The sequence below is a fragment of the Lagopus leucura genome, unplaced genomic scaffold (genome assembly GCF_019238085.1).
Source record: "Lagopus leucura isolate 7727_CA_CO unplaced genomic scaffold, USGS_WTPT01 Super-Scaffold_73, whole genome shotgun sequence".
Taxonomy (NCBI): Eukaryota; Metazoa; Chordata; class Aves; order Galliformes; family Phasianidae; genus Lagopus; species Lagopus leucura.
This window is the reverse complement of record NW_024962252.1, coordinates 95,423,741-95,437,080: the sequence shown is the minus strand read 5'-3', so window position 1 is coordinate 95,437,080 and position 13,340 is coordinate 95,423,741.

Here is a 13,340-nt window from a genome sequence, read left to right as displayed (position 1 = left end):
ATTTCTAAATGTGATTCAGTGACTCAAAAGCAGCATAGGGAGTATCTATTCTTACACATCTTCTCCGTGACTCTGGCATGACAGTGAATCCTGTATCCCTGATTAGGGGTGGCAGTGTACTGGGATGATGGTGAGCAGGAGCAGTGCTGCTGCCACCAGGGACTGGGCACTGTGCAGCTGCCCTTTGCCCGCTGCAGAACATCTCCGATTGCACCCAGCTTGCTACCACATTAAGAGGATGTGTGAGCAAGAGCAAGGTTCAGGCAGGTCTCTAAGAAGTAATGCAGCTTTAGAGATTCCTGGGGCTATGCAAAGTATCCTAAGGACAGTCAAACTGGAAAAGAAGAATGCAAAAGCAAGGCAAGACAATGTTGTATCTTCTGAGAACACTTTCCAAGCATCCAGCAACCTGCAGCTTGCGTGTTTTCCATGACGGATGTGGAACCCTTTGGGTTTAAAAGCCTTCCATGCATTTTTCTCCTGTGAATTCATCCACCAGTGTTTATTTGATCCCTTGGCTGCCTCTTTTCCAAACTGAAGAGCCATGCAGAGCTCTCTGTACGCTTTTGTCGCCCTGCGCACTTTCCCTGTTCTCCTATACTCTGTGAGAGCAGTACACAAGAGCTCAGTATGGATTTATGATGGGTGGAAGCTCCTCTCTCCCATTGGGTTACCAGGGCAGGAGCTAATGAGAGCAGCCCATTAACCACAACATTGTTTCCCCACTCCCAGCTGCACTTCTGCAGTAACTGCTTTGCGTGAGCAGGCTGCTGCCAAGCCTGTGGCTGCTGGCTTCAGCACAGCCAGCTGTTACAAGGCCCCTGATGGCTATGCATGGATTAAGCAGGAAAGTAACCAGCCAGAGCAAAGAGCAATTTCTTGCTGGGTGTTTGTGTTGCTGCAATGCTCTAGCAGGAGGAAAAGTGCTGAGGAGAGGGCAAGCACTTCCATTTTTCAAGCCACTGCTTGAGCCCAACACTGCTCTGCCTGAGATTGTCAGATGTGACGTTTCTAATAACAATTACATCTCTTTATTGTGGGCATCTGAAACGACACTTATGTCACTGCTTGGTGTAGAGCCTTCTCCTCTCTGAAAAATCAGGTGTACACCCGGTTGATAGAATAAGCAGAGATTGTGGAAGAGAATCCATCAGCCATTATAGCAAGCTCTCAGGGCTGTATAAACCTCTGTTGGACCAAAGGATGGGAGATGGGGAGCTATTGGGACTGCATCTCACCTGCTGCAGAAGATGGCACCTGACCTGTATGTGCTCTGTCTTTAACTGCTTGCAGTGCCCTGCAGGTGTGACATCCCCATCTCCCACATGCCTGTCCCTGAGCTGGGGGCCCTGGTGTCCACATATCAGCAGAAAACTGTAGCCACAGGGGAGGTTCAGGAGGAATTTAGGAAACATTCCTTCTCAGAGCGGTGAGGTACTGGCATAGCTGCCTGGGGAAGGGGTGGAATCACTGTCCCTGGGGGTGTTCAGGGACAGTGGAGATGTGGCACTGAGGAGCACAGTCAGTTGGGCATGGGGGAATGGACTGATGATTGGATGAGATGGTCTTAGTAACTTTTCCCAACATTAATGATTCAGTGATTCTGTGAATAGGTTGAAAACCTACTTCTGTCTCCCTGTGAGGGTCCTATAGTTCAGCTGAAGATCTTGTGCACCCCTCAGCTTTCTGTGAGCAGGGAAATTCAGCCCTGTGTACGCCAGAAGAGGAGCAGAACTAACAAAGCAACTGGTTTCCTGCAGATGTTTATCTTCCGGGTGGGTTTCCTGGGGTCTAGAAAGACAGAAGCTATACCTGAATCTTTCTCCCTTCATAATCACAGGAGAGCGTGTGAGTCTTTGGATTGCTTGAACATGAGTCACAGAGAGGTTGTGCTAATACTGCAGACATGGACAATGTACATTTTCTCTTTTATCCTGAAAAGGTACATAGAAATGTGGGGAAATGTGGAGAAGCGACACATGAATAGGGTGACAAACATATGCTGATTTCCTGGGCAGCAAAATCAAAACGCCAAATTCAGGAGAAAGAGGAAACACAACAACCTGTGTAAAATGACCACAGGTTAGTGCCAAAATAACCTCAAAAGCTTGAGAAGTCATAACCACGTGTTCCATTGCCACTCTCTCCCTATCCTTCCAGCACGGGAAATGAGGTTTTGATCCTGAAGTCCACTGCCTCAGAAGTAATTCTTAGCCAGACACGCATGGGCACATAGCTTGAGTTGCAATCCTCATTGATCTGAAAGCTTCTGAGAATCTGAACTTATAACATCCATCGTTCAATTTTCAAAGCTGCAAGGCTACCTGCTCACATAGGCATCTGGGATAGCTGCTGGGATGACAAAAGGCTTTCACTAACCCACACTAAAGCAAGCAGGTCTACCTAGTTAAGCAGCATCATTAGCAAATCCAGAGGGGAAAACAGCAGCAAACCCGTGCTGATCAAACCCTGCACCGCTGCAGCAGCATCAGATCCACTCACGGCACATTGTAGGGTTGTGCTTCTCAGGGGGTGGAGATCCTCACTCAGCCTTGTAACCCAAGCTTGCAATGGATCTTTAAGAAAGGCAAACCAAAGCAAAGCCACCCTTGCTCATGTGCTACTCTTTTCAGAGGTGAAAGCACAGCTCAGTTAGCATCCAAGGACATCCAGGCAGAGCCTCAACATCTTGCTGGTGAACACCGAGAGGCAGAAGGGGCTGCAGCTAGTGTTTTCCAAGTGCCCCAGGAAAAGCAGCCTTTATGAGAGAGCACTAAAAGCCCATTCATTGCTAAGGAAAGGGCTACTGAAGAATGTGGGACCCATGCCGAAAACTGCCAGCCAGAGCAACAGGAATTATTAAGCCCTTTGCAAAGACCCCCGTCTCCTTCCTTTGGCGGCAGTGATTCTGGACATGGAGTTGTTTCAGGCCTTCCCATTGAAATCCTGTAAATAGCTGTCTGCAGGGAGGGAGAAGCTGGGTTACAGCAAAGGCTCCTTCTTGTGTGGGAGCTGTTGGTAAAACACTCCTGGCAAAACCAGATTTGGTTGGGAAGGAAAGCTCAGCACACCCTGAAGAAGCTCTCCTTGAACTTTTGCATGTCACAGGGAGTGACTTGGCCCTTGAATGAGATTGCTGTGCCCATAACTGTTACAAAACCAAGGCGCAATCTCATGGGAACCCTCGTGGTAGGCGCCCTATAAACACAGCAGAGAAAAGTCCTGCCTTCAGGAATCTCCACAGGGTGAGAAGTGGAGTCACAGGGAGGTAAAACAACTTGCCCAAGGTTAGCCAGCACACACAGCTCTGATCTGCTCGCCATGCTGTCCTCCCCCTGGGGCCGTAGCACGGGTTGGGAGGCAATGGGATACACAAAGAAGTGGGGCGGTCCCCTGTGTGCGGTGATGGCTGGCTGACTGCTGGCTGCCAGGACACACCAGCACCACTTTAACACCCAAGGGTTTCAAAGGCATGAGTCTCGTCCATCCCAAAACAAGAGGCTTTATGGTTAGAAAGCTTGGGATTTAAAGGAAAACTAAGAGCATGTTCTTCATTTGGATTCGCAGACAGCTCTTAGGGCACATTTTTGAGCTTTTTCCCCAGCAACCTAGAAATGTGCCTTTCCTGCTCCATAGTTAGAGACCAGAGAGCATCTTCCTTGTGTGCTGCCTCACTTATCTGCGTATTCACAGAACCTGAAATCTCAGAGTCCTCCGATCCACTGTTCATCTTCCTTGGATTTGGCCAATGGTTTAAGATGAGAAGCAAGCAACTGGTAGAGAAAGACACATACATCCACACACAGCACCACTTAATGCACCTCGAGTCCTTAGAAATAGCCTAGAAGTAGAGATGTAGAAGATTCCTGCAGCTTTTTGGAAGGATAAAACGAGATCTTCTCAAAGTGGAGAAGATGAAAGACATGGAAACTTAATGTGCTGGATCAGGAATCTTTCTGGAAAGCAAAAGGCACCTTCAATATCCAAACTACACTGAAGCAAAACCACAGAAAACAAACTGCCTGTGCCAGCAATTTGGGGAAAGGACCAATACTGGGAAAAGGAGAAAAAAGAGCACGGAGAAGTATTTAGTTCAAGTAAAAACAGAGCAGTAGATCTGAAGAACATAAAAGGGATGTGCATGTTACAACCGGCCAGGATGAAAAGAATTGAAGAAGAAAGGAGAGGCAAATGCCACTTTAGAAGTACTGAACAAGAAATCAGATTTTCAGGCAGAGCTCAGACTTGCCAGCTAAGTGGAGCCTTGTGAGCACTGCGTGATGCTTAATCCGACAGGAATCCCAAATTCCAGAAACAATATCTACTTCAAGCCAGCAGACACACGGGCTCACCCACACCCTTAGGGCACACAGAAACGCTGGTGTTTGGAAGGTTGCCTTTCCCTGCATCTACCCAACTCCTGACTCACCTGAGCAGGAAACTGGGCTCTAAATGAGGCAGGACACAGGGTGGGAGCTGGGCCCAGCTAATGACGGTATTGAGGTCTGCCTGCATCAACCTCATGGTGCAAGCAGACTGGATGGGGGATGTGTGTGTTGGGGATGGGAATGCAGGCCACTTTGTTCTCCTTGCTTTCCCTCCTCAGATTTAAGCCATTTGGCTTATTAGTTCTCTGCCACAGGGCCATGCATGCTGCAGGCCCTCTGCACAGCAACCAGCTGCCTCTTGCCCAGAGCTGAGCAAATTGCAAGGCTCACGGCAAATCACAGGAGACAGCATCAGCTACAGACACAAAGCCAGTGGGGATGGGGAGTCTTGCAGGGCAGGAAATTCCTCCACAGAAAAACACCTCCTGCTTTTGCTCAATCCAAAGTGCAGCACAGAGCCCCGCCATCGGGAGCAGGCAATGAACCATAAAACATGAAGAGTCGACAATGTCACACAAAATCTGCTAGGACTTTGTCCACAGTGGGCTAAGCAAACAAGTCTGGATGGGCTGACCTATGGTCTGCACGGTTAAGGGTGGACTCTACACTTCATTTGTTTTAATCATATTAATTTACGACCCAAGTTTCTTGCTTAATTAGTCAAATGAATAATGAATAGTGAATGTGCAGCAGTAAGCCTTGACTTGTTCAGCTGGCTTATTACCTCCTTTACTGAGCTGGGAGAGCCGTGTTGCTTTGATGCCTCTGAGGTTGAATATTCTGCTCACTTAATGGAGAAAATGGTGGAGAACCCAGCTCAGAGCATGGGGCTGACATGTCCTCTCAGTGAAAACCAAGGCAGTGACCATGGGATGTTTTGAAGGAATTCATTCTGACGATAAAGCAAAAGTGTTTTGTTTTGGGGGTGGGTCTTTTTGTTTGTTTGCATATAGAAATAGATTTTTTCTAGCTTCAGAGGTAGTTTGTTTTCTCCATAATTGAATAAGAAAACTAATTAAAAAAAAATCTGTTGCAAATGCCTGTTTTCTTTTTTTGCCTCTTCTTTTTCTTTCTGCTACATTTAATTTTTGGACCAGCTCTATTGTTGGGTAATTACATTGGCTAATCACATTTAAACAGTTTTAGCAATATCAGATAACTGCATTCAGGGCAATTGGGCTGAAAATACACAGAATCTGGTAGCAGCATTTCACAAGAGGCTGAACCAGAGACACAACGGGATGTGTTGGTTAATGTGAGTACACACACATAGGGAATGCAGCTCCGGCTCTAAGACAGGAAGATAGCCAAGACCCACAACCATTCCCCTGGAGCAAGAAACTTCACCTTCCTAGTTCTGTGCTTCAGTCCCAGTAACAAAATGAAATCCTCTCATTTTCTGCTCCCAAGGAAGCGTTAAGTGAAGAGCATGTGAGAGTTGCTTGGCAAAAGGGCACTAATGTCTCCAATTTTAACTAGAGCAATTTACAGAGCTTAGGGTGAAACCTGCACCTGACTACTTTCCTTACCCACCTTATTTCTATCTTCCTCACTCTCCCTCCCTGAAAGCAAGACCCAGGCTGGTGAGTCAGAAGCAGCCTTATTTGAGAAGAGGCACCAAGGCATCCCACCAAGAAACAACATGTCCCACGCAGCCCAGGCAAAGCGCTTTGCATTAAATGACCCTGGGAGAGAACATTCCACCAAGGGCATTGATGGTGAATCCTTCGGGCCAGGGCTGTATAGAAGAGGTGAAGGTCTGGCTCTGTGGCACAGTCCCCTGCCCCAGAGCCTCCACAGAAGGCACAGTGGAGACTGATGTTGCTAAGGGCACAGAGGCAGCGTGCCTTGGGGAAACTGGTGTTTGCTCACACCCAGAAACCTCTTCTGAGATCAGAGCCCCTTTGTTGTCCCATCTGGTCCCAGTCAGATGGACCTTGACGGAGCTATGCTGAAACATCTGGCACTGTGGCAGCAAGCAGGCTGAGCCAGCCCCCAGCCAGCGTGAGCAGATGTAAACTCACCGGTCTCTGAAGCTGGACTGATTTGTGCAGGCTAGAGAATATAAACAGCTGGCATAACATCCATCGAGTCACTGTCTTTAAAGGAAGAGTAAACCCATGCATGCCCACATCCTTTGGTCATTCCCCATAAACTTCTTCCAAACATCATATAGCAGAGCAAAGAACAGGCTCCTGCATCACTTTAAGGTAAACAAGTCTGTGTGTTCTGGGGACACTGTCCCTGCAGAGAGAAGCCAGGTGCCACATTACCACTGCTGACCATCACAAGCCTTGGTTGCCCACACTTGTCCTGAGCCCATCGAGTGACACTGAGCATTTCCAGCTCACAGCCTGGCTTTTTTTACTTTTTATTTCCCAGGCATGACTTATATCCTCACTGATGGCTGTGTCCCCACAGCCAGCATGCCAGGCTGAGCACAGCCTGTCCCCACAACCACACCTGCCTTACTGCAGCACATTATGAGGCACACAGCACATCTGGCTCTGTCCTCACCTGCCCACTTGGGTCTTCATGTGCCTCAGGGAACCTGAGCTGGTCAAGGCATCAGAACAGATGACCTTCAGATAAAAGCCCTCTAGGGAGACAACATGTTGTTTTACAGCCCCTCCATCACCCTGCCTTCAGCAGCAGGGTACCATGTTATTTAGATTGCCCAAATAATGTGTGAGCACGCATCATTTTGCTCTCCTCACATGGAGCAGATGCAGGAGACACAGACAGCTCTCAGAGTAACACGCCACCTGGAAAGGATTCACCAGAACTGGGAAACTGCTTTGGGATGGCCCCAGTATGATGTATTTCTGCTTTAATGCACAGACTGCTCTGAAACACAATGATCCTTCGAGATGCTGGCAGATCATGTGCTCTTATTCACTCAACATCAGTTCACATCAGCAGAAGTTTTGCAATGGGAGCTAATTAGGGAGAGCCCACCTGTGAGAAAGCAGATGAAAGGCAGACCCAAGCATCACTCTTGTAGCAGAAAAACGGGGGGAAGTGATGGCAACAGATGCCAATCTGTTCCCCATCTCCTGTTAGCAAGCACCCCAGGACTGCCCTGCCAGCATCTCCATTATTCTGGGAGAGATGTCGCAAACTAGCACCAACCTGAAAGTGAAGAGTGGCAACAACTCCCAGTGTTTTACCAGACAGGACAACAACCTATGAGCCATCACAGCTTTCTACAGTCCACGTTTCCTTGAAACAAACAAACCAACAAAAAAGGCTCAGCTTTCAGAGTAACTTTGCCACTCCTGATTTTCCTAGAAAAGCATCCTCTGGGCAGCCCGGAGCTCGCTGCACCAATCCCCTCCCATTAACCCTGCTTTCGAGCTGGGAACCGGAGTGGAACAGAGCTGAAGCGACGCTATTCTGGGGATACAGTGCCACCCGCTGCCGGAGGGACAGACAGCAGCTGCTTTGCTGCCGACACCGAGCGAAGGCGTACCGCCCATATACCAGCTGCCTGAGACAGCTAAGATGCCTTTATTATTCTGCAATCAGATGTCTAAGACAGCTAAGATACCTTAAAGGCAGCGAGATGTACCCAGTGAGAGATACACGCACGGCTCTGTGCTTTCCAATGGGCGAGGTGGTTGTGTTGTCCTGCTGGAGGTGTGCATCTTTATGCACCCACATAGCTCAGTTCTGGATGGGGGAACAGAAACCCAGTGTGCTCACAGTGGGAAATCTTCAGGCAAATGGCCGTGAAGATGGATCACTTGTGTGCCAGCCCCTCGGTGCTCTGAAGACACAGACAGGGCGAGGGAGAAGACTGGCTGTGGCAGAGGGATGGAGATACAGAAATGCAGGAACATACAAGCCCGGGTGTATGCCTTCACAATGAAGGCACTTCATTTGCTGTTTGGATTTAATATGTGCTTTTGTTATCAGTTGCCTGTGCATGCCGGTCTGGAGGGAACTATTTGATGGAAAGATTGACCCAAAATCTCAAGCCATGCTGTGGACTACGCCATTTCCTTGGGTATTCCAACACATAACTGCAAACCTTTCCATCACCACGGACCAGCATTGCCTCCCAAGCACAGCACAAGGCAATAATAACAAAACCAAGATTAACAAGGGTCTTCTTAATGCTGCAGTGTGATTATTAGAATCCCCCCATTGCTGCTGCTTTCTGTTGCTTTTTCTCCATCTCTTTGCCCAGATGTGTGCAGGGAAGCAGACCTGTAGGTGCTCATAAGAAAGGAAGTCAGCAGGTGTGTCCCACCAGCACTGGGACACTCCTTGCCACCCCAGCAGAGGCACACACACACTCACACAGCACGGGAACGAGTTTTGACTATTTTAGGGCCTGAAATTTCCCTGTCGGCATGGCAACTTCCTACTCCGCACCTCTGACGGAAGCAGCTTAAAATAGAAAATCCAGAAAAGCGGCAGCAAGCCTGGCTCTGGCAGCGTGGGGCTGGCAAGGACAATTTGCAGGGCCACCAACACCCAACACCTGCCACTGCAGTGCTTAAACCAGCACCAAACCCTCACCATGCTTCGGGTTGAAAGCCATCTGCTCACGGTTACCCTTCGCTCAGCAATGCTTGTCCACAACCCCGTGCACGGCCATCAAACCCCACAGCTGCCAGCTCTTTCCCCAGTAGATTTTCATGCAGACCTTCCAGCATCACGGCGCTGCCGTTTTGAGAAAGCCTTCCCAACCCTTTGAGGTTCCTGTTTAGGATCACTTCTGCACAATTTGCGAAACCCTTTCATTTTTATGACCCAAACCATTTTCTTTTTGGCTCCGAGGTAAACAGCCGCGCTCGCGTGGGGCGAAGCGGGCATGTGGTGCATCTCCTCTAATCCCTGCTTAACCCAGTTCATGTTCTGTCTACGAACAAAACTCCGTGAGATTCATTCAAGGAGCCCGGATTACACCGCGTAGGATTAGCAAATAAAAATCCTGGAAGTCCTCTGCGGGCCACTGAACCTGCAGCAACCCAACATCGAGAAAATCCCTCTTCTGATCATGGAAACACCCTCAGAGGTATTTTAGGTCTCTTGGAATCTATAGGATATTTGTTTCTGAGGCTTTGGAGGGCCAAAAGGGCCTGTGCTGCACAAGCACAATCACTGCTGCTTCTTGTTGCTCCTGGGAGAGCCTGTGGGGATTTTCCCCCTCTCCTTCCAGTTGACACCTTACTTTTTCTTTCTGCTTTAAGTCTTTTTTTTTTTTTTTTTCCATTGAGTTTTGGCAGGAAAAATATTATTTTTTGCATGTTTTCCTTTAAACAATTTATGCATGTTCTCTTCAGCGTGTTTTTGGAAGCATGACCATATATCCAAACATTTTGTTTCTCCTTTATGCAGTACAGCAGTGGCTATTGATGCAGATATCCACCAAGACTCTCTCCACCCCAGCTCCATTTTCTGCATTCCCATTGAATGAACAAGGTGAACATGGACCTTGAAAATCATGAAACATGCTGGTTCCTGCTGCAGGCTGCTGGCTCCAGGGGGAAGCAGGGCAACACGTGGATGAGAAGCCCTTTCTGACTACAGGAGAGCAGGCTGAGCTCCCTTTGGGAGCCCTTTTTGGGCACACAGCCCTTTCTGGGCACACAGACTCACTTAAAAGTCACCGGTGGAAATGGGAACCAATGCGTCTTGCCTGGCTTGGTTGTTCTCCATCACTGCCAGCAGATCTGCATAGAGGATAAGCAGAGATGCCTGGTGTAGAGCTCTTTTCCTCGACCAGAGGGAGCTTGCAGCTCTCACATGCAACACCAAAGGAGATTTAACGCTTTACTACCATGAATGTGCCCCCTTTTGTGGCAAACCCAAATTTTGCATGCAAAAGCTCCTCCTGAGCTCACCAACCCCAGCAGGTGGGAAGCTACAGTGGCCCCAGGGGAAGAACAAAAAGTGGCTGAGGTATAAAGAAGAAGCCCTCATATATGGCTCTATCTATTGGTATTACCAACATTCTCATTAATAAGAACCCCAGGGGCTTTTCTTCATGCTTCCATTGATAAGGACAAGGCACAAGGACAGCACGTAGAGCTGTCACAGACATGCTGGGGTGTCACAGGGATGTCACCCTAGGAAGTGTGTTGACACCCAAAGGAGAACAGGGAACTGGTAATGCTGGTTTTCCTGGGCTAATAAAAAACAAACCAAGTGGTGATTCTTGTCCTTTGGCCTCCACCTGAACTCCTTTCTCTGACAGCAAAGCTGCAAGGGGGTTTGTTCCTGTACCAGAAGCAGGAGGGGAAATGCAAGTGACAACAGGAGCCATCTTTCATTTTTCTAGCAGTACACGTGTAATGAGGAGTCCCTAGATGGGGTTTGGAGACCACTCAAGGTCCTTTCCACCCCCTCCTTCCCCTCCCCAAATGCCCATCTGATGCTGCTTGCAGGACATCTGCCAGAGAAGGATGATACGACAAAGGAGCAAACATAAATCACAGCTGCTAATTGCAAAGCTGCTTGCATCCGTCCTTGCCCTTTTGTGCCTTCACCTTCACTCTGTGCTTGCCCATTCAATCCGTCTCCCTGTCACTGCTGCTCTTTTCGCCTCCTGGTAGTGCTCCCCTTTTTGCTCTTTTGAAGCACAGCCTCTTCTTCCCCGCTGTCAGCTTTACTTCTGGTGCCTCCAGCCTTGAGCACCTCTGGCCTTCCTCTTCAAATCCCTTTTACTTTCCTCCTCTTCTTCCTCTGGCATCACCAGCCTCCTTACCTCTGCCTTTGTCTCTATAAGCAGACACACACAGACCACCTCGCTGTCACCGTGCTTTGCAGACATAAACTAATTACAGCCCACAAGCCAGCAGGCCAGAGGAATTATCTTCCTGTTTGCAGCAGGCAAGCTGCAGCCCTCCATCCTGCCATGTCAACACACACACAGGGAGAAAGGACGACAGTCTTCTGGGAACATGGCTAAGACTCCATCAACCCAAAGATTTGCCCCCTTTGCAAGCACAGGCTGCTGGAGAGAAAAGCCGTATCAGCTGCAGCTTAACAGCTGGGGGTATCCTGGGGGCAAAGCTGTGGGCCACGAGGGCATCTCTTCACCCTTAAAATACCAGTCAGCCTCCAGATTTCCAGGAATGGGGTTCTGATTGGCCAAAAGAACATTAGGGAGACTGTAAATGACAACTTTGTTGCTTTCAAGCAATAATAAATAAATAAATAGATGAACAAACAAACAAGTGTCAATCCCAGTAAAAAGGAAAGAGGACAAGCCCATAGGGATGGCTAGGAATTAGTGCTTTCCTAGTGGGAAATATATGGCTGGGCAAACCAAAGAAAACGATGCGTGACCTCTGCTCTGCTGCTCACCCAGTGCACACTGCCTCCACCCAAGTGCCTACACTTACCTGAGTGGCTGAGTGGTGGGGAACATCTGAGCTGAGGGGTCTCAGTGCTTTCAGATCTTGTTAACGAGCTGCTCAAGCGCTCGAGCAACACAACAGGAGAGCAGGTTGTATGTCTGATTGATTTACTGACAACTATCACCTCTAGGAATTGATGCTCTCATTAGAGAGAGCAGATTAGCAATAGGCTCGTGGATGTTTGGCAAGTTCAGGAGATGTCAGGGTGCAAATGGTTTCCCCTAATAGCATATAAGTTACAGGCAAGATCTAAGAGAGGAAGATCCTGCTAATATCAGCTGCTATAACAGCCCTGATTTACAGCATTAAAAAATCCCACTGTTGGTTATAGCCACTGAACATTCTGATATGGTATTGTTCTTTTGGGGAGGAGCAGTGAAATACCTGCTGAAAGGCAGTGCATGCTGCTGGACATCTTTGAAGCTCAGGGTATAGGATTCTGTTTTACTGAGCTGAAAATCTTGGCTGATGGTGCCAGCTCTATGCATGGAAAAAGCAGGCTAAAAACAGCACCTGGATGAAACGCAGGCAGTGTGAGGCACAGAAATCTTCCCCAGCTGAAAAAGAATTCTGAAACGGTATTGGAGAGTCAGAGGATGGTAGAGGTGGGAAGGTACCTTTGGGTCCATCAGGCCCAGCCCTGCTCCATATGGACCACCCAGAGCAGGATGCCCAGGGCCGTGTCCAGCCAGCTGCTGAAGATCTCCAAAGATGAGACCCCACGGTCTTGGGGCCCCTGTGCCAGTGCTCCATCACATGCAAAGCACGGTGATCGGGGGGGAGCATGCAGTGCTCCAGCCTGTCTTCTTACCCTCTCACTGTGCACCACTGAACAGAGCCCGGCTCTGGCTTCTTCACAGCCTTGGCTCAGGAGTACATACACACGGATGGGCCTCCTCCAGGCTGCACAGCCACAGCTCTCAGCCTCTCCCCACAGGAGACGTGCTTCAGGCCATTCAGCATCTTGATGGCCCTTTGCAGGACTCTCCAGTGTGTTCAGGTTTCTCTTGCCCAGATCTGGACACAGCACTCTCAGTGCTCAGGGGAAGGATCCCCTGCCTCCACCTGCTGGCAGCACTTCTCCAGACGTAGGACATGAGGTTGCTGGGCTTCTGTGCAACTGCTGGCTCTTATTCAGCATAGTGTCCAGCAGGACCTCTGGGTCCTCCTCTGCAGGTCGGCCCTCAGCAGGTCTGGGTGCCTGCAGCTGTTTCTCACCGGGGTGGGACATTGTATTTCCCCATGCTGAGCCTCACGAGAGCCCAGATCTTCGGCCTCCTCAGTTCCCTCTGGATGGCAGCACAACCATTTGGAGCACCAACCACTCCTCCCCCTTCTGCGTTGCCTGCAAATTCACAGTAGATGCACTCCACCTGCGCACCACTTGCCCCCAGGTGGGCTTTGTGCCACTGAGCGCAGGCTTCTGGACCAAGCCATTCAGATGGCTTTCAGCCCATCTCACCACTCATTTATCCAAGTGTGTTTTGCCAGCTTGCCTATGAGAACGTTATGGAGTCAAAAGCCGAGGTAAACCAATGCCAACACAAACCACCTCCACCGCTCCCCCCTCACTCATCTC